This window comes from Leucoraja erinacea, chromosome 29 (genome assembly GCF_028641065.1).
Source record: "Leucoraja erinacea ecotype New England chromosome 29, Leri_hhj_1, whole genome shotgun sequence".
Classification (NCBI taxonomy): Eukaryota; Metazoa; Chordata; class Chondrichthyes; order Rajiformes; family Rajidae; genus Leucoraja; species Leucoraja erinaceus.
The window spans coordinates 26974801-26996916 of record NC_073405.1 but is presented as its reverse complement, the minus strand read 5'-3'; the positions used below and the strand labels follow the sequence as shown (position 1 = coordinate 26996916).

At 45.9% G+C, this 22116-nt stretch overlaps 1 protein-coding gene across 5 annotated transcripts in view; it reads left to right on the top strand.

Annotated features, from left to right (window-relative positions):
- Positions 1–11899: 11899 nt before the first annotated feature.
- The window catches only part of LOC129711357 (PWWP domain-containing DNA repair factor 3B-like), a 62508-nt gene continuing 52291 nt past the window's right edge, over positions 11900–22116 (top strand). For all 5 annotated transcript variants that reach the window (XM_055658963.1, XM_055658965.1, XM_055658964.1 and 2 more), the window contains exon 1: positions 11900–12160. The gene's annotated coding sequence lies outside the window, so the exon portion shown is untranslated. The remainder of the gene's footprint in view (positions 12161–22116) is intronic.

Below are 22116 nucleotides of genomic sequence, written 5' to 3'. Positions count from 1 at the left end.
TCAAAATTTCAAACCGTATTGTATTAGCAGAGAATATTAATGAGTGAGAATATTCACTTTTATATGTTGGTCGTTTTACAAAATCCACAACTAAATCTTTGGTTAATACATAAATGATTGCAAATGCTTTTCTTCTTAACTAGATAATGCCAATGTTTTAGAAATTGATTTTCTAAGTATATTAATTGTTGCATTTTAATCTGTAAGGCGAAAATTAAATTAGTGTGATGATGCATTAACATAATTTTGTCAAATTGGTCATTCTCTGTTATTGTGCCACAATAATGATATAATAATGAAATAAAACTATATCGGACAGAAATGTAGTGTTAATTACTGATTATTTGCATGTCTTTAATGGACTTTCTATCAACAACTTTAATTTTTGGCATGTTATGCATATTTATAATTAGTGAAATGGCTTTTTAACTGAGAATGATCCATATGGAACAATGCATTACTTCAGTGTGAGAAGAATATTTTTCCCTGGCTTTTACTGAAGACTTTCTAGCAGTATTGTGTAGAACATATCTTGTATACAACCATCTTTTTACTGCAATCTTCTTTAGGCAATATACTGTTGATGATATCTTATAGTGACTGTTTAATTTAGTTAGAGGCAGGATTTTGAGGATAATATGGTACTGTTAAAATTTGATAACGCATATATGCAGCTGAAAATTTGTTATGTTTTACTTTGATTTGTGCAAGTTGCAAGATTTTTTAATGTGCTTCAAATATTTCTTTTGTTCTTGGGCTTTCTAACGCATTTAATGTTTTTATTGCATTGATCACCTTCTCTGAAATATCTATTTTTATTCTGCCACCATGCTGGCTACCTAACTGCACTCGTTAAATGGAATATCAAGGGATGCCAGATAATGGTCTTGTGGTTCTTGTTTTGATGCATGGATTAAGAGCTCGCTGCAGAAACGTGAAAGCAGCTACAAGCATTATTATGTTATCTATAATCAGAAATAAAAACTGCAAAATAAGATTGTTCATGACTCCAGGTCTCTAAATTTGTTTGCAGTTGCAGTTATAAAAAACACTCATGGAACACTTGCCTGAGGAGTGATTACATTGAAATATAATAGTATTGCACTTGATATACTGTATCAACATCTGATTTTACACAAAGAGTAGTGGGGGCATGGAACGTACTGCCCAGGGACGGCGCTGGAAGCAGGTACGATAGTGACGTTTAAGAGGCTTTTGGATAGGCACATGGAGTTGTACAGTTTGATAGCCACAGGAAAGAATGTGGCGTTCTGTACTGCATCTTGGTGGAGCCAGTCTGTTGCTGAAGGTGCTCCTCAGTTTGACTAGTGTGTCATGAAGGGGGCGAGCTGTAATGTCCAAGATGCTCCGCGGTTTGAGGAACATCCTCCTCTCCAAGACCACCTCCCATGGAATCCAACTCTGCCCCCAGGACGGAGCCAGCCTTCCTGATGAGTTTGTTAATCCTGTTGGCGTCCGCGACCTTAACCCTGCTACCCCAGCACACAACAGTGAAGAAGACGGCACTGGCCACCACCGATTGATAGAACATCTGCAGCATCTTACTGCAGATGTTGAAGGAGCGGAGCTCAAAAAATACAGCTGGTCTTGTTTACTGAGCAGGTGTCGACAAGAGTTAGACTAGTAGTACAGGTACTCCCCGGTTTGTGTAAGGGTCACCTCCTGTGAACCCTTACGTAAGGCAGGTTTTATACAAATCAGAATCCATACCCCCATCCCCTGCCAGAAATAACTCACTGAGAGTATTAACTTTTCTCAGTGGCGTCCGGGCCACTTTCTGCAGTGTGCGGCATTTGGGGTAGGCAACACCGCCATTTTACGGCTTGTTTCCGATGTAAACTTGTGTGATGCTTACAGTTGTGGAAATTACAAACTGCCTTGATTGCACTAGGGACCGACTGCAGAATTGTTTACGTAAGGGCAAACTTATTTAAGTCGCCTACTATGTTCAAATAAATTTTTTAAAAGACAACATGGTGCAAAGAAAAAAACAAAGCCACTAGTCCCTAGAGCAATCAAGACAGTTCGTACTTTGGGGTTCGTAGTGTTTAATAGCCTGATGGTTATTGGGAAGAAGCTGCTCCTGAACCTGAACATTACAGTTTTCAGGTTCCTATACCTATGTCACCATACAGGTCCGTACGAAGGTTTTCAAAAAGGGAGGGTGGTATGACAAGATTACAAAAATGTTAATGTGAAATAATATGCGCGTTGCGCACATCACGAGTGAGAAGTGTGAAGTCCCTTGAAGCCAGGGTCCAGGGCCCTGGAAGCTCAGGGGTTTTAGATGCTCTAAGATGCATTTTGAGCCTTATTTTGGAGCATTTGCACCAAATTTATGACCAATATTTCAGAAATTAACAGGAATCTGAGAGGTAGCTTTTTAACACAAAGGGTGGTGGATGTATGGAACGAGCTGCCAGAGGAGGTAGTTAAGGCTGGGACTATCCTAATGATTAAGAGGCATTTGGACACGTACATGGATAGGACAGGTTTAGATGGATATGGGCCAAACGCATGTGAGTGGGACTAGTGTAGATGGGATATGTTGGTCGGTGTGGGTAAGTTGGGCTGAAGGGCCTGTTTCCACACTGCATGACTGCATGTTTCCACTCAATGACTAAAAAGTTAAGAAGAAAAATGCATGTAGATAAGTAGAGCAGATTTGAAAGAGCAGTGAAATGTAAAGGCAGAGAGAGGTTTATGGGTGGAAAGGAACAGGAAAGGAGGGGGGAGGGTGGGCTTGGGCAGATGGGTGAAGGGAAAATATACACAAAGTGCTGGAGTAACTCAGTGGGTCAGGCAGCATCTGTGGAGAACATGGATAGGTGACGTTTCACAGTGCTGGAGTAACTCAGCGAGTTAGGCAGCATCTCTGGAGAACATGGATAGGAGACATGTCACAGAGTGCTGGAGTAACTCAGTGGATCAGACAGCATCTTTGAAGAAAAGGTATAGATTATATTTCGGGTCAAGTCCTTTCTTCAGTAATATTCATGATGTGACATGCATAGACATTCCTGAATGTTACCCAAACCATCGTGAGCGACTTTGTTACGGTGCTTGCCCTCTCCTATAACGTCACTGCTGCCTTGGGTGATGCAGGACAGGACACAAGCTTTGGGACAAGGTGTGAAGCTGTTGCCGTCTGTCCCAGCCTGGTAAAAACCTGGATGGAGTGGATGTGGAGAGGCTGTTTACACTAGTGGGAGAGTCTAGGACCAGTGGCCACAGCCTCAGAATTAAAAGACATTCCATTAGGAAGGAGATGAGCAGGAATTTCATAAGCCAGAGGGTGGTGAACTGTGGAATTCATTGCCACAGATTTGTTAATCCTGTTGGTGCCCATGGCCTTCGCCCTGCTGCCCCAGCACACAACAGCGTAGAAGATGGCACTGGCTACCACCGATTGGTAGTACATCTGCAGAATCTTGAAGACGTTGAATGAGCAGAGCCTTTTCAAAAAGTACAGCTGGCTCTGTCCCTTCTTGGATAGGGCCTCAGTACCTGGACCTATAATATCCTTCGTTCCTTCCGAAGAGATTGGTTGACTGTGGTGGACTTGCGCTTATTATTCTAAGAATAATTATATCAGGTTGAAAATCATTTCCAGGATGATTGTAGATCTTTGCTGTCATAGGGCAGGTTGGTCGAGACATCTCTTGCAAGCCCAATCTCTTGCAAGCTTCAGTGATTGCGTCGTTGAATGTGTACCTCTCTGACTGAAGTTAAGGTGACCGTAGTCCTGCACTGGAGGCCACTTGGGTGGAACTTAATCCCATTTATCCTTTCAATCAGCCACACTTCAGTGCAGCATTGCAGCAAGAAAGATTGAGGAAAAGTGTTGATGCAGCCTTGCCTGGCAGCAATGTGCAATGCGATCACTTCTGCAGCGGGCCTGTTCGTTAAAATCTAACCTCATTCAGTCTGAGGGTGGCAAAATTAAACCTGAAAATGGAGTCTTAAACTTAAATCAGCAATTACCTGCTAAGTGGCTCCTCCCATCCCCTACCAGCAATCTTTAAAATATGTAAGCTACTCCTAACTTTTCAATTCATGTTCATACCACCGACCCCAGTCCCCGATCAGTCTGAAGAAGTCCTTTCGGCCCAAAACGTTGCCTATTTCTTTCTCGCTCGATAGATGCCTTCCCTGCTTACCCCCGCTGAGACTTCTCAAGAAGCTTTCAATGTGTAACCTAAAAATTCTCTTGGCATCTGCAGCTGTATGTCCCAATGAATTCACAGATTCAACACTGTAAATAAATGCTTCTCATCTTGCCTAAAGGCAGCATTGTGAGGCTATGCGATCACTTCTGCAGCGGGCCTGTTCGTTAAAATCTAACCTCATTCAGTCTGAGGGTGGCAAAATTAAACCTGAAAATAGAGTCTTAAACTTAAATAAATGCAATTACTTATGTATAAGCACGCTGGCTGGATTGGAAGAATATCAAAAAAAACCCTACAAAAAGCAATCTTTAAAATATGTAAGATTAAAATAACATTTCAATTCATGTTCATACGTTCGAGGAGCATAATCAGGCCATTTGGCCCATCAAGTCCTCTCCACCATTCAATCATGGCTGATCTATCTTTCTTTCTCAATACGATTCTCCTGCCTTCCCTCCATTACCCCTGACTCCCTGACTAATCAAGAATCTGTCAATCTTTGCCTTAAAAATATCTTGGCCTCCGCAGCTGTCTGTGCCAATGAATTCCACAGATTCAACACCCTCTGACTAAATAAATTCCTCTCATCTCTTTTCTAAAGGTATGTCCTATTATTCTGATGCTATGGCTTCTGATCTTAGACTCTCCCACTCGTGGAAACATCCTCCCCACATCCACTCTATCCAGGCCTTTCACTATACGGTGAGTTTCAATGAGGGCCTCCCCTCATCCTTCTAAACGCGAGTACAGGTCCAGTGCCGTCAAATGCTCACTTTATGTTACCCCAATCATTGCTAGGTTCAATGCAACAAAGGTAGCGATTACTAAAATGCAGGGTGAATGATTGGAATGTGAGAGATCTGCACACTTTTACAGTTAAACTAAGGTGACTCCAAGCTGACTGGTTTCTGATTACATTTACATGTTCTTAAGCACATCTTCAGTTTCATTATTTGCTTGCAATTGAGGGGTCAGAAAATGGAAGAAGCGGATTGCAAGTTGATTGGCTTCAGACTGATTGCATCTGCAGATTTAATCTAAAACAGCTTTTGGTTGCTTTGTTTGAATGTCATAACATTTTCATTTCGATGTGGGTTGGTAACTCCAAGTTCACTAACTTGATTACATCTGCACATCGTAAATCCTAAATTATCTTGGTTTAATTGATTGCACGTAATAAAAATCATATTTAATCAGCAGCGAAGGAGGAAGAAATTAAAGTGATGAGTGGAAAGGATTGGGGATGTGCAAAAATTTGGGAAGGGGGGGAAGCCCGGGGTCAGTCTACCCCACGACACAAGGGGGAGGAGTTGTACAGTTGACCCTATTACCTCTATAGGGTATCAACAGATCTCCTGTGGCGTTCTTGGTCACCTTGGTCAAACCAGTCTGTTGCTGAAAGTACTGTTGACCCTATTACCTCTATACGGTATCAACTTACGTGTCTTCTTCTCTTCTGTCCTATGTCTTTTAGAGCTACAGCTCCATTGAGGCGGGCCAGGCCAACGTGTCATCGTCCAGGTCAATTAGACCTCATTCACCATTCGGTGGCCGGTGTTTGGGGCAACTGGTGCTCCATTGCCCAAGTTGGGTCCCCACACTCGCCCTGTCCACGAGGCCCCACCTCTTCATCGCTACTCCATACTAACGTGTCGAACAAAAGACTCTAAACCAAGGTTTAGTTTAGTTTAGTACAACTTAATCTTTATTAACATTCGAGAAACTTTAAACATGCATGCAAACAATTGACTTCTAATAACTTCTCATTTACTTTACTATTTCAACTTATCACTTCTTAAACTAAAACATAAAACTCATGACTTGTAGTCAGATATAAACTGTATGAATGAATTGGCCAGTTCCACTCTGTTGGTAGGGGGTAGTCTTCTCTGAGCTTCTAACTCAGGTCCCTCCTTCTTGTGATGGTTATTCCTGGGTTGTCGCTGCCGATGTCTCGGACCGCCCCTCTTTTATACTAATTTTCCTTGAATCTTGGAAAGGAAGATCTTTGTTCTAACTCAAGGTTCTCGTGGCTTTACAGTCAATCCTTTCAAGCTGTCACTCCTCCAAGGGCTGAATAAACAAAACACATCTTCATTCTGTATCAGGCTAGGGAGTTCTTAATTATGTTGCCTGTTCATTTCTCCTTCTCATTATAGAGTTAGTTTGCAAAATATCCGTTCCAGGCACCTTATCTTCTCAAGGCTGTACTGCCATAGCCTTGAAGTTACATTCAGCTCTGCTCCAGATGCCAATGACGAGACCGTTCTCACTGCGCTCCTTTGTTCTCCTGGCTCCAGCATTTCACTCTGTCTGTCTCTAGCTAGTAGCATCCTCCCAAAGACTGTCGGGATACTTGACATCCAGTCCCAGGCTATAGTATTCCTCAGATTGACGTGTGTCATGGAGGGGGTGAGCTGTATTGTGGTATCAATCCTGTAGTTGAGATTCCACATTAATTGACCTCAATGAATTGACATCACAAAATCCTTCAACTTTAGTACTGGGAGGAATTATAGAGGATTCTTCTTTAATTTGGCTGCTCTTACAAAAATTGTCAGTATCCGCCACAGGCTCCGCAATAACATGTAAGCCAGACTCTCAACCACTAATCCCACAGATCGAATCATTGTGCAGAACGTGATCAAATAAAACGACATACAGTGCATTGAGAAAGTATTCAGACCCCTTCACTTTTTCCACATTTGTTACATTACAACCTTATTCTAAAATTTTAATCATCAATCTACGCACAATACCTCATAATATAAAAGTGAAAACAGGTGTCTAGTAATTATTGCAAAATAATTAAAAATAAATAAATTGAAATATCACATTTACGTAAGTATTCAGACCCTTTGCTGTGACTCTCAAAATTGAGCTTTGGTGCATCGTGTTTCCATTGATTATCCTTGAGGTGTTTCTACAACTTGATAGGAATCTACATGTGATAAATTAAATTGATTGTACATGATTTGGAAAGGCACACACCTGCCTATATTAGGTCCCACAGTTGACAGTGCATGCCAGAGTGAAAAACAAGCCATGAAGATGAAGGAATTGTCTGTAGACCTCCGAGACAGGATTGTGTTGAGCCACAGATCTGGGGAAGGGTATAAAACATTTTTTGGAGCATTGCAGGTCCTGAAGAGCACAGTGACCTCCGTCATTCATAAATAGAACTTTGAAACCACCAGGACTCTTCATAGAGCCTGGCCAAACTGAGCAATCAGGGGAGAAGGGCCTTAGGATAGAGACTTACTAACATATTGAGGGAGGTGGCCAAGAACCCGATGGTCACTCTGACAGAGCTCCAGAGTTCCGCTGTGGAGATGGGAGAAACTTCCAGAAGGACAACTATATCTGCAGCACTCCTCCAATCAGGCCTTTATTGTAGAGTGGCCAGACAGAAGTCACTCCTCAGTTAAAGGCACATGACAGCCCGCTTGTATTTTGCCAAAAGGCACCTAAACAAGATTCCCAGGCCTGATGAAACCAAGATTGAACTGTTTGGCCTGAATGCCAAGTGTCACATCTGGAGGAAAACAGGCACTGCTCAGCACCTGGCCAATATCATATCTACGGTGAAGCATGGTGGTGGCAGCATCATGCCGTAGGGATGTTTTTCAGCAGTAGGAACTGGGAGACCAGTCAGGATCGAGGTAAAGGTGAACGGAGCAAAGTATAGAGAGATCCTTGATGAAAACCTGCTCCAGAGCGTTCAGGACCTCGGACTGGGGCAGACGTTCACCTTCCAACAGGACAACGACCTAAAGCTCACGTCCAAGACAACGCAAGAGTGGCTTTGTGACAAGTCTGTGAATGTCCGTAAGTGGCCCGGCCAGAGCCCGGACTTGAACCCGATCGAACATCTCTGGAGGGACCTGAAAATAGCTGTGCATCAACACTCCCCATCCAACCTGAGAGAGCTTGAGAGGATCTGCAGAGAAGAATGGGATAAATTACCCAAATACAGGTGTGCCAAGCTTGTAGCGTGATACCCAAGAAGACTTGAGGTTGTAATCACTGCCAAAGGTGCCTCAATAAAGTACTGAGTAAAGGGTCTGAATACTTATGTAAATGTGATATTTCAGTTATTTATTTTTAATTATTTTGCAAAAATTTCTAAACACCTGTTTTCACTTTTTTATTGTGGGCTATTGTGTGTAGATTGCTGATAAAAAAAAAGAATTTAATCCATTTTAGAATAAGGCTGTAACGTAACAAAATGTGGAAAAAGTGAAGGGGTCTGAATACTTTCTGAATGCACTGTAAAATGTCTGTGCATTCACCATATCAATTTCTGTTGCATTTCCCTCCTTGTGAATAAATGAAAAAATGTCAAAGGGTGTGATGCCAAGTTTATTTTGCTCCAATAACATGAATCATGCCAATAAATTGCAGAATAAGATATTAAGTCAGCTATCCATGCTCTCCAGGGATGCTGTCTGCCCACTAAGTTACTCCGGAATTTTATGTCTACCCTTTTCACCCTGTTCATTCCCTCTTTGCTCAACCGACTTGAAAGTTACTGAAGCCCTCCAGTACTCCATTCTTTTTTGTTGTAAACCAGCATCTGCTGTTCCTTGTTTCTCCATGAAATTGCAATTGTGGATGTAGCCCAGTCTATCACACACACTAGACTGCCTCAGAAAAGCAATCAATTATCCCGTTCACCCTCGAAAGGTCTAAAAAATGGGTCTGAAGAAGGGTCCCGACCCAAAATGACACTTATCCATTATCTCCAGAGATGCTGCCTGACCAACTAAGTTACTCTGGAATTTTGTCTATCCCTCGCACCCTGTTCATTCCCTCTTCTCTCATCCGACTTGAAAATGCTTACTACCATACCCTGGAATAGCTGCTCCCCCTCTGTGTTCAGTCTACTTTATTAGGTGCTTAGGTACTTAATTTAGGTGCAATCCGGATTTTCCAAATTACGTCATCACGAACCTTACACCTTTTCTTTAGTTAAGCTTAGTTTAGCTTAGAGATACGGCACAGAAACAGTCTAGGGTTGCCAACTGTCCCGTATTGGCTGGGACATCCCGTACATTGGGTTAAATTAGTTTGTCCCATATTGGCCAAAGCTCCTCAGCTGGGCTTTGTGTGCAGTCCAGCACTCGGGCCATCTCATTATTCACCCAGCCACGGCCGAGTCGGTCAAAGAATTGACGTCGAGAATTTTTCCCTTATTTTGACCTTTTGTCCCTTAATTGGGAGTGAGAAAGTTGGCAACCCTAAAACAGGTCCTTCAGCTCACCGGGTCCGCGCCAACTAATCCCCACAAATTACCCTACATACACAAGGACAATGTTCCCTCTAATTCTTAGTTGCTCGTGTGCGCGGAAACCTTGGATTGTGCAATTTTTTATGCTGTTACAAATGTGTGTGCGCACTGAATTCTTGTGCAAATATAAACCTGAAATTGTTTCACGATATTTTTGCAACAGCCTCTCTCTCATAGCTAATAAAACTGTATTGCCATGTTATACAAATATTATATTGGTAGAAATACAAAAACACTTGATGGAAGTTGTGTATTCAGTTAAGATTTGATCCTATATCCCATCACCTTCTCCACCCACCCCACCCCCCCAATCACCCTACCCCCCTTTCATCACCGTCTCCCTCCCCATCACCCTCTACCCCCCATTGCCCTGCCCCCCATTACCCATCCAGTCAAGACCAATGATCATTGTGCGGAGCTCGGTGATCTTCGGTCAGGACCCCACTCTAACTCCCCCCCCCCCCCCCCCCCCCCCCATCTCACTCTATCTCCCCCTCTCTCTCTCTCCTCTCTCTAATCCACAGAGGATTGGTTGTGGTGCCCGCGGACCGGATGCGGCTCGCAAAAGTGTTCGATTGTTGGCGATATGCAGAGTACTGCCCTGCCGACTACAATTTCAGAAGATTCGGAAGGATTGATGATTTCCCCGTTGATACCAGAGCGGGCTGCAGCTGTCCCCGGTGCCGGATTGGGCAGGGGATTTTGAAATTTGGAGACATTTTATAGCGGAGATTTTTTTGTGAGCACATAAATTTTCTTTGTGCGCTGGTTGCAAAACGTCTGCGCACCCACACGAGCACAGCTTAGAGGGAACATTGACTAGGGACAATTTTTACATTTACTAAGTCAATTAACCTTCACACCTGTACGTCTTTTTGAGTGTGGGAGGAAACCAAAGATCTCGGAGAAAACCCACACGGTCACGGGGAGAACATACAAACTCCGTACAGACAGCACCCGTAGACGGAATCGAACCCGGGTCTCCGACGCTGTAAGGCAGCAAATCTACCGCTGCGTCACCGTGCCACCCTTTTCATATATCTGTATCGTTACAATGCTGTAATACTATAATCCTTGTACTTGTTACTAGGTATGTTGCAAAACTTACCTTCAGCGGCGCTGCAGTTCTGCCGCTGCCCGTGTGCGCGACTTTGGCACCTTTGAGAGGGGGGCGGGTTTAAAACGCGATTTTCTCTAGGCTGTTGAAATCGATGTTTTTCAGCCTACTTAGTTGCTGACGAAAATCGCTGCGAAATTCATTCGCTGCAGGTATTTTTAAACTAAATTGGGTTATTTAATTGTTATAGTATATTAAAAATCATCCTCTAAAGCCGCGAAACCCGACAATGGGACGGATCTCATGTAGAGGACAAGGCAAGGTAGGCTGTTTATTTTTAGTAATTGAATTTTGGGATTAGCTACAATTGGGTAACTAACTAATTATATGCTTTAATTTCAGGTCATCCAGGTAAGATTGTTTAATATTTGTTTCAGAATGCTTCAATCTATAATAACTGAAAATTTCTTTCAGTTCTCTTAATTTTTAATAAAGTTATGGGCTTTAGACTGTTCTTGATCACAGCTTTTGTGTTAAGTCAATGGAAAATCAATAGGGAACAAGATGCTAATTTCCGAGTATGAAAATGTCCATAACCTTTTTAATACTGAAGATATGAAAGTGGATTAGGTGTCAAATTAAACTTCTTTTTATGCTTTATCTGATGGGATAAATTTCAGACTTGATTTTTAAAATCTCAAAATGTTGTAACATTGCTACTGTTACTTTTCTCTCTGCACTCTGTACAGCTTGATGGTATTCATTATACAAAATATGATCTGATATGACTGGATGGCACACTAACACAAGCTTTTACACTGCACCTTTGTAATCTCAAAAATGTGTTGGGATTTTGTTTTCCAAAGATTTTGATTCAGACTGCAGACCCACCACCCTTGGTTCCAGTCTAATTGCCGTATTATCCGTGTTGCCGGACCAACAGGAGTCGCGGACTTGGGGGGGGGGGGGGGGGGGGGGCTTGATGGTGGGCGGGACGGGAGGCGCTGTCACGTGCCGGGGGGGGAGAGAGAGGGAGCGCAGTGGCCGTCACGTGGGTGGGGAGGGGGGGAGAGAGGAGGCGGCGGCGGTCATCATCAAAGATCTTTGGCCATTATCACGTGAGGGGGGGCTGAGGGAGCGGGAAGGCACTGCGGGCGTCACGTGGGTAAGGAAGGGAGAGCGTCACGAGGGAGAGCGAGGGACAGCGGCAGTCACGTGTGTGGGGGAGAGAGAAAGCGAGACTGCCGTCACGTGGGGAGGGAGGGAGAGAGTGGGAGGCGGCCGTCACGTCACGTCACGTACCGCGGGCCAGCCGTTGGGTGACGTAATTTGAAAAGGAGGGAGGGGGGGGGAGGGGGTGTGACCCGGTTGCCCTCGTGACCCGGAAGGCTGCTCCGCCTTCCCTTCCCTCCTCCATGACTCCGTCCCCGCGGCCGGGACCGTATCTTTGGCCGGGACTCGCTTGTTGGCGCCGCGCCGATCACAGAAGAGGAGGCCTTGCCTGCGTCGTCCTGCTGCCGCGTTTGTGGGCGCTGTGCCGGGCCGTGGTGCGAGGACGGCGCGTTGATGACCAGGGCTTGGAGCTGAGCCGCTCGGCCTCCCTCGGTGACTGCGAGCCACTGGGTAAACTAACTCTTCCTCACAACTTTCACTTTGCTCAACTCGCTCGCTGCAGGTTATCGTTCTCATCCAGTTTATTAATGTGAAAAAATCTCGATTCGGGTTTACCAGAGAAAGCCATAAAATACTGGAGTAACCCATCCCTTTACAACTGGCTCTTTTCTCGTCAGAAATTAATCATTTGTAAATTTATGATAAAGGGTGTGTTTACATTGTTACCAAGTTCTAGGTTTAGAGTTTTATTGACATATGTACACTGAGATACAATGAAAAGTTTGTTCTGCATGTAACCAGTCAAATGTTGCTGTACCCGAGTACTGGAACGGAAAAGTTTTTTTTGCAGGATGTGTATGTTGTTATCCTGACAAGAAACTGCCGATGCTGAAACTTTTAGCAAAACACAAAGTGCTGGAGTAAGTGAACAAGCAGCATCTGTGGAGGAAATGGGTAGGTAACATTTAGGGTCAAACATTCTCCATGCCCTCCCGCGAGTTCACCCTGCACTTTGGTTTTGACCATTTGATCTCTTGATTGCACCCTGAGGTAAATGGCTATTTAAAAACTGAATAAAGCCTCCCTCTGCCTATATGCTTCACCCTCCCCTGTTCTGACACCCCATTGTCACACTTGCATCTCTATCCTTTGTCACTTCAACCATCTGCTGACCATCCACCCCCTCATCTGTATCCACCTATTACTTGTGTTGGAAGGAACTACAGTGCTTCAATTGGTTTAAACTGAAGATAGACACAAAATGCTGGAGTAAACCAGCGGGACAGGCAACATTTCTGGATAGAAGGAATGGATAATGTTTCAGGTCAAGACTCTACCTATCCCTTCTATCCAGAAATGCTGAGTTACTCCAGCATTTTTGTCTATCTTCCACTTATTACTTGCCAGACTTTGACCTGTTCCCGCCACTTCCATATTTCTCCGTTCTTTCTCTCCGCCCCTCCCCAAGTCCATCAGTGTGTGAAAAAGTTACTTTTAATTAAACAAACAGGTTAGCTTTTTAATAAACAGACAACTCACAATACGGTTGGTTGACCAGTTCAAAACTTTACTTATTATCGGCCGATGGAAGTGGTTAGGAAACCCCAGCCAAGTGAGCAACACAGACACTTGGCTGTCCTCAGTCCACTTCCCCAAACAACAGAATTACATGGTATTATATAGTTTTTTTTGTCACCTTAGCACACCACAAACATTAGTCATGGTCAGAGGTACAGAGAATACACGTTACTACAGGATGCTTCCGAGCTGTCTCGTTACATCAGTTGCATCAAAGGCATCTTGTCATGTGGTACACGGACTTTACATCTCAAAGCCATCGGATATTGTCTCAATATCCCTTACTGGGATTAATCTGGGCTTCCTCTCTCATCAAATTTTTTGTCCTGTTGAGGGTTTTGTTTGTAGCGGGTTTTTAAATATGTATATGTGGGGACTGGGTGGGGGAAACATTTAAATCACTTCCCTGCAATCTGAATCTGAATCCTGCATGGAGACCCGACCCTTTCCCTGTCGGGTCTCCGTTGCCGTTGCGGCCTAGCGCCATGGAGCGGCCTCCAACCGGAATGACCTGGCGGCTCAAGTCACGGAGCCTGTGAAGTTGCGGACCCATCTCCGTGGAGCTGCGGACCTACCTCCGTGGAGCTGGCCAGCTTCGGAGCGTGGAGAGCTGCGGCGGCGCGCTGCTGCGACCCGATTCCGGTGGATGGTGACACCGGGAGCTCACGGGTCCCCGGTGGGGGACTGCTTTGCGGGGCACCGGCAACGGCGACTTCTCCTGCCAGAATTGCGGGGTTGAGAGTGACCTGGAGTGGGGCCTTACAACGCCCGGCGCAGCTTTAGATTCAGATTCAATTTTAATTGTCATTGTCAGTGTACAGTACAGAGACAACGAAATACATTGACAACGAAATGCATTGCCGTGGACTTGCTAGCGCCCGACGGGGTCTCCAACACCAAGACCCGGGGCAGGGCCTTACATCGCCCGGCGTGGCTTTGAGTGGCCGCGGACTTGCTAGCGCCCGCCAGGGGCTTTGACCTCGACTTCGGGAGAGGAGTGGAGAGCAGGGGAGAGACAAGACTTTGCCTTCCATCACAGTGAGGAGGAGACTCACTGTGATGGATGTTTGTGTAAATTGTGTTGGTGTGTGGCTTGGTTCTTTTCTTGTATGGCTGCAGAACCCAAATTTTGTTTGAACCTCATGTGAGGTTCAAATGACAAATAAAAGGTATTGTATTAAATGGTAGATGAATTTTAAAGACATTGGTCATTCTCAATACACAGCAACCTGAGGCAAGCCTAGACTTGTCTTTTTGTATCGATCTCCTGGAGAATAGCCTGCTTAGAGACTAAAATATAAGTTGTAAGCTGGCCCAGGAATCCATTTAATATTTTCTTATATTAAAGATCATTCAGCCTTATGTGAAGAAGGGTCCCAACCTGATACTGGCCCATTCTTAGTCACGTGTGTGACCAAAGAGATGAAAAATTGTGGAATACATCTAATTCTGAAAACATTATAGGTATATTGTTTTGTACTTTATACATGATTCATTTTTTTCAGTTTATCAAGTGACATTTTTATATGTTACTAGACCAAGTGGGACCCGTTGGATACCTGTCACATGGGAGGCCTGGTCCCCCCAACACAATATTCCACCACTCGCCCATAGCCCTCACGGGAAGCCTGGTCCTCCAACACAACCCCTTCCTCAATATTCCACCATTCACCCGTTCACCCAATGCAATATTCCACCACTCACTCATGGCCCCCAACTGCGCAGGGGTGGCTCATTTCCCATTATTCACCCACCCACATTATAAACTTTTAAAAAAAATCCAATTTTACTTGCTGCCAGGAAAAATAAATTAAATTGCACTTGCTGCCTGGAAAAATAAATCAAATTGCACTTGCTGCCAGGACTCGATGGCCTGTGATTTGCAACATTGTTGCGGGCAGGACCAGGAATTTGATTTGGATTTTTCTCAGTGAGAAAAAATAGTTTTAAATGTAAATAACTTGTAAAATTTGCCATCAATCTGAACAAAACTTGATAGACCACACCACAGGACAATGGTGAGAAAGCGCGACAATGTTTGGACCACCTATCGTGTACTAAATGGTGGCCGATTGGGAAAGGGGGAGATGCAGCGAGACCTGGGTGTCATGGTACACCAGTCATTGAAGGTAGGCATGCAGGTGCAGCAGGCAGTAAAGAAAGCGAATGGTATGTTAGCTTTCATTGCAAAAGGATTTGAGTATAGGAGCAGGGAGGTTCTACTGCAGTTGTACAGGGTCTTGGTGAGACCACACCTGGAGTATTGCGTACAGTTTTGGTCTCCAAATCTGGGGAAGGACATTATTGCCATAGAGGGAGTGCAGAGACGGTTCACCAGACTGATTCCTGGGATGGCAGGACTGTCTTATGAAGAAAGACTGGATAGACTTGGTTTATACTCTCTAGAATTTAGTAGATTGAGAGGGGATCTTATAGAAACTTACAAAATTCTTAAGGGGTTGGACAGGCTAAATGCAGGAAGATTGTTCCCGATGTTAGGGAAGTCCAGGACAAGGGGTCACAGCTTAAGGATAAGGGGGAAATCCTTTAAAACCGAGATGAGAAGAACTTTTTTCACACAGAGAGTGGTGAATCTCTGGAACTCTCTGCCACAGAGAGTAGTTGAGGCCAGTTCATTGGCTATATTTAAGAGGGAGTTAGATGTGGCCCTTGTGGCTAAGGGAATCAGGGGGTATGGAGAGAAGGCAGGTACGGGATACTGAGTTGGATGATCAGCCATGATCATATTGAATGGCGGTGCAGGCTCGAAGGGCCGAATGGCCTACTCCTGCACCTAATTTCTATGTTTCTACTGTTTTGGTGTAATTCAGGGCATGACGGACACGCAGACAGACACACGCAGACTCACTAACAAACAATATGAGAGTTTTAGTGATAGATAGAGACATAGAGGGATGGGTGGATGGATGCATGCAGACAATGTTTGTTTGGGGTCAGAGATAAAATGGGACTGGTCACATGTGTGACGCCACACAGAAGCATTATACAATTTTAAAAAGCTAAAATGTTCATATCTTTAGCAGACATGTATTATAGTTCTGTAGGTAGGAAAATAGCAATGAATAATATTAATCTCTTACACGAATTTTTGAATGTATTACTTTGTGGTGACATCTGACCACGTGTGTGACGTTTTGGTTCATTTTCCAAAGAATTGGCCTACTCCATTTCTTCCACAAATTTTGCCTGACCGCTGTTCCTCTTGTGCTCTAATGTTTGCTCAAGATACCAGCATCTGCAATTTCTTATGTATCTGACTATTTCAGAAGCTTATTCAGTTGTATTGGTGTGCTGATAGTCACATACAGTCAGAGTTGCTAAGCAAAAAATTTCCTTATCTGAAGGAAAGATGTGTATGCCAGATTGTTCCTATATGTGGTGGTCTGGTAGTTTAATGACCACATTTGATGATGCTGTCCTTTTCACTTGATTTATTTAAGTAACTAAAACCAGTGCGACACAGTGGTGCGGTTGTAAAGCTACTGCCTTAGTGCCAGAGACCCAGGTTATATCTTGTCCTGTGCAGGAAGGAATTGTACATATGTTGTATCGTCAGAGGAAAATTAACCTTCAAGCCCACATGTCTTTGAGGTATGGAAGGAATCCAGAGCACTCGTAGGAAACACGGTCACAGAGAAAATATGCAAAATCCACAGAGACAATAGGACATGATCGAAGATGCTGGAGTAACTCAGCGAGACAGGCAGCATCTCTGAAGATCAAGATCAAGATTCAAGATTCAATTTATTTACCATTTGGACCCCTTGAGGTCCAAACGAAATGACGTTTCTGCAGCCATACATTACAAACAAATAGACCCAAGACACAACATAATTTACATAAACATCCATCACATTGCTGTGATGGAAGGCCAAAAAAACTTATCTCTCCACTGCACTTCCCCCCCCCCCCCCCGATGTCAAACTCAAAGCCCCCGGCTGGCGATGGCGATTGTCCCGCGGCCCATTAAAGCCACGCCGGCTGATGCAAGGTCGCACACCGGGTTCTTGATGTTGGAGCCCCCGGCGTGCGCTAGCAGAGTCCCGCGGCCATTCCAAGCCGCGCGGGGCGGTGCTGTAAGGCCCCGCTCCAGGAGATCTTCAACCCCGCAACTTGGGCGGTAGAAGTCGCCGTTGCGGGAGCCCTGAAAAGCAGTCTCCCTCCAGGGACCCGCGGGCTCCCGGTGCCGCCGTCCGCTAGACCCGCAGTTGCAGCCTCCGAATCTCCGGAGGTCGGGCCGCAGCAGCGCTCCACCGTCGCTCCACCCGCACTGGACTCGGCCAGCTCCGCGACGGTGAGGTGAGTAGTCGGCACCAGAGCCCCCAGTCTTCATGTTGGTGGCCGCTCCACGTTGCAGCCCCAACGACAACGGAGACCCGACAAAAAGGTCGGGTCTCCCGTGCAGGGAGAGATTTAAAAGTTACCCCCTCCCTCCCACCCCTACCCCCCCACACACATACCCCAACAAAAAATAACAAAAACTACATAAAAACATAGACAAAAAATAATAAAAACGCAGACGGGCTGCAGAGGCCGCTGCTGACGAGAGTCGCGCCGCCTACCGAGAAGGAATGGGTGAAGTTTCGGGTTTCAGTCTGAAGAAGGGTCTCGTTAATTTGCTTCTGTAAATTGCCCCTAATATGCAGGGAATAAATGAGGAAATGGGATAACATAGAACTAGTGTGAATGGGTGATAGACAATCATGCTGATGGTGGGTTGTGATGGTGATGACTTGGTGAGCGGGAGGGCCTGTTTTCATTTTAGTTTTTTTAGAGCATGTAACCAGGCCCATCGAGGCCACATCGATCACACTAGTTCTATATTATCCGACTTTCACATCCCCTCTATACATAGCAGGGCAATTTACACAGACCACATAACCAGCAAACCTGCATGTCTTTGGAAGGTAGACAAAATCACGAAACCCATCTGAAGAAGGGTTTCGGCCCGAAACATTGCCTATTTCCTTTGCTCCATATATGCTGCCGCATCCGCTGAGTTTCACCAGCACACATGTCTACACACATATTATTTCTGCTTCAAATAACTCACAAACTAAACGTATTCACCAATCAAGACATGATATATACCATAATGACATGCAGCAAAATTATAATACAATATCTCAACTCTTTTTACACATTGCAATTAATGCAATTTCTATTAGTTCTTTCCACTTCCAAACAAAAATGTGGTTGGATTATTCAGCGTATACTCAACCTGTGTCAATAAATCCTGGACCATGGTAACATATATGCATACGTATAGTTGTGAATGTTGCTCATTAAGTAACTACAGTACTGATACTCCATATTAAAAGCATTGATTTGCCGTTAAAATGAATTCTGTAATAACGTGTCAACGGGAGCAGTGACAATCGAACACTGCAGTTTTAATGTTTCACGTGTTTACAATTTAATCAATCCATCTTTATGGATTAAAACAAATAATAACAATGGGAATTAAAACGCATTTGATTGCATTCCGTTATCAAACATAGTCAATGTTTGCTCTGAAGACATTTCCAAGACAATAGGGTCAGGGAGGGGGGTGTGTGTGAATCAGTGCGGGGTGGATAGATTGGGGGGGGGGGGGGGGGGGTTAGAAGGCAGTCGGTGCAGAATGGATGGATTGAGGCAGGTGAATTAGTACGTGTTGGTTGGAGTAGGTAAAATTGTGAGGGGAGAGCACGGGGGATGTCAGTGGTATTGAGTGGGGGGGTTCAGTACGGGATGGATGGGGTAGACAAAAGTGCTGGAGAAACTCAGTGGGTGAGGCAGCATCTATGGAGCGAAGGAAATAGGCAACGTTTCGGGTTGAGACCCTTCTTCAGACTGTCCCCCCCCCCCCCCATCAGAGGATCAGTACTGGGGGGGGGGGGGGGGGGGGAGATCATGGGCGCAGGAGGAATGGAGGGGGGGGTGCAGGGGGGTCAGTGCAGTACGGGAGTGTGGATCAGGATGGGGGGGGCGGTGCAGGATGAATGGGGTCACTGCAGGAGATGAATGAGGGCAAGGTGCAGGGTAAATGGAGGGTGGGTCAGTACGGGATGAATGCGTGGATTATTACAGGATGGATGGGAGATCAGTACAGGATGGATGGAGGAGAAGTGTAGGACCCCAGAGGGTGGATGGGGGGGGGCGAGGTGGGGAGGAAGGTCAAATGCTCCTCTGACAACGTCGCGCCGCTGCCTTGGCCGTTGGGGGAAAGGGGTAACTACAGGGTGAATTGGGGAACCAGTGTAAGATGGATAGCGGCCGCTGGGGGGGGTGGCGGGCGGAGGGCGGCGGCGGGAGGGTTTTTTTTTAATGCGAGGTGGATAGGGTGATCAGCGCGGGATGAATAGATTGGGGGGGGGGGCGGATGGGGATGCTGGGGGAGCACAGGGGATATCAATGAGGACTGAATAGAGGCGGGAATGGGGATTAGTGCAGGATGGAGAGGAGGGGTCCCAGGATAATGGACTAAAACAAATGGGGGGGGGGTCACCACGAGGGAGGGGGCATACAATAGAGAGAGAGAGAGAGAGGGGGGCGAGGTGGGGAGGAAGGTCAGCGCTCCTCTGACAACGTCGCGCCGCTGCCTTGGCTGTTGGGAACTCCTCGCCACCGCCTCCCTCCTCCTCCGCCAGCCAACAGCAAGGTGCGGGGCCGAGCGGTGCAGCTCAACAATCCTATAGCTATAGGATCTATGGTGCAGCTGCTTCAGAGGTGTCGGAGCAAATGACGGGTCCCGCACAGCAGCAGCAGCGAAACCATCTCCTCCTCCCTGATAGCGGCCGCTGCTTGCAAACTAGCTAACGGCGATAAACGCTTTCAAACCAAACTCTCCTGCACGCCGAGGCCTCTCCCTCCTGTCCACTTTGCAATGACAGGGGTGAGTGCCACTGGGCGGAAATCATTGAGACTCCCTGTAGCTGACTGTTTGGGCACTGGCACGATGGTTGATGTCTTGAGGCAAGTGGGGACAACACCCTGGGCCAGTGAGAGATTGAAAATGTCGGCGAGGACTGGGGATAGTTGTCCAGCACATGCCCTAAGCACCCGGCCAGGGATGCCATCGGGGCCGGCAGCTTTGCGCTCATTCACCTTGCTCAGTGCATCTTGTACAGCAGAGGTGGAGAGGCTGAGAGGTTGTTCATTCGGGGGTGGAGCAACTTTAATGGCTGGGGTTTTGGTGTCCCGGTCAAAGCGAGCATAGAAGTGGTTTAGCTCGTCAGGTAGGGGTGGCCCTTTGTCTGGGGGAGGGGGTGTTAACTTTCTGATAATCGGCAAGGGATTTGATTCCTTGCCACATGCGCCTGGGGTCAGAGTTGTTGTGGAAATGCTCCTCAATCCGCCGTTTATGATTGAGTTTAGCAGTCCTAATTCCCCTTTTCAGATTGGCCCTGGATGAGCTGTATCCCTCAGCGTCGCCAGATCTGAAAGCGGCATCGCGAGCCTTCAGTAGGAGTCTGACCTCCCTGCTCATCCACGGCTTCTGGTTAGGGAAGGTCTTTATCTCCTGTGGGGGGTAGTGACATTATCGGTACAGAATTTTATATAGTCCAGAACTGTGTTGAGGTGTACGAGTTGATGTCCACTTGTGAATTGGAGGTGGACTGAGTAGCAAAGAGACTCCCAGTCTGCTGAATCTGCTCAGGCAGGGTGGCGTTGTCTGGGGGAGGGGTGTTAACTTTCTGATAATCGGCAAGGGATTTGATTCCTTGCCACATGCGCCTGGGGTCAGAGTTGTTGTGGAAATGCTCCTCAATCCGCCGTTTATGATTGAGTTTAGCAGTCCTAATTCCCATTTTCAGATTGGCCCTGGATGAGCTGCTCCTGTAAGTCAGAGACAGTCTGACCCCTCAGGCCAGACCTTCACTGTCCTCATGGTAGGTTTCACTTGTGAATTGGAGGTGGTCTGATCAAGAGACTCCAGGTGTGTATTTGGGGAGCAGGAACAGGGAGAGGTGGTCAGACTGTCCAAGGACTGTCCAAGGTGGGGGAGGAGGAGGGCTTTGTAGGCTTCAGTGATATTAGTGTAAACTAAGTCCAGAACATTGTTTCCTCTGGTTGGGCAGGAAACATGCTGATGGAACCTGGGGAGTACAGTTTTAAGGTCGGAGTGGTTGAAATCACCCGCAACAATAAATGCCCCCTCTGGGTGAGCAGATAGATGTTTGCTGATAGCAGCTTGCAGCTCTTCCATTGCTAGCCTGGCATTAGCGTCCGGGGGAACATAGACTGCAGTGATAACAGTTGATGTGAATTCCCTGGGCAAATAGAAGGGCCTGCACTTTAACATCAGGTATTCCAGGTCAGCAGAGCAGTGACTACCAATCTTAACAGTGTCTGTGCACCATGTATTATTCACATAAATGCATAGTCCGCCGCCCTTGGTCTTACCGGAGTCCTCCACTGATCTGTCGGCCCTGAAGACAGTGCGTCCCTCCAGCTCAATGGCGTTGTCTGGGATGTTGTCCTTGAGCCATGTTTCCGTGAATACCATGGCGTTGCAGTCGGCGATCCTTCTGTGTGTGGTGATCCGCAGCCTTAGTTCATCTATTTTACTCACCAAGGACCGTGGTGAACCTATGCAGCATTCCCTAAACAACAAAATGTCCTTCCTCAAATCAGGAGACCAAAACTGCACACAATACTCCAGGTGTGGTCCCATCAGGGCCCTGTACAACTGCAGTCAGACCTTCTATAATCAAATCCTCTCGCTATGAAGGCCAACATGTCATTTGCTTTCTTCACTGCCTGCTGTACCTGCATGCTTACTTTCTGTGACTGATGTACAAGGACACCCAGGTCTCATTGTATTTCCCCTTTTCCTAACCTGACACCATTCATATAATAATCTGGCCCCATCTATTCATCCT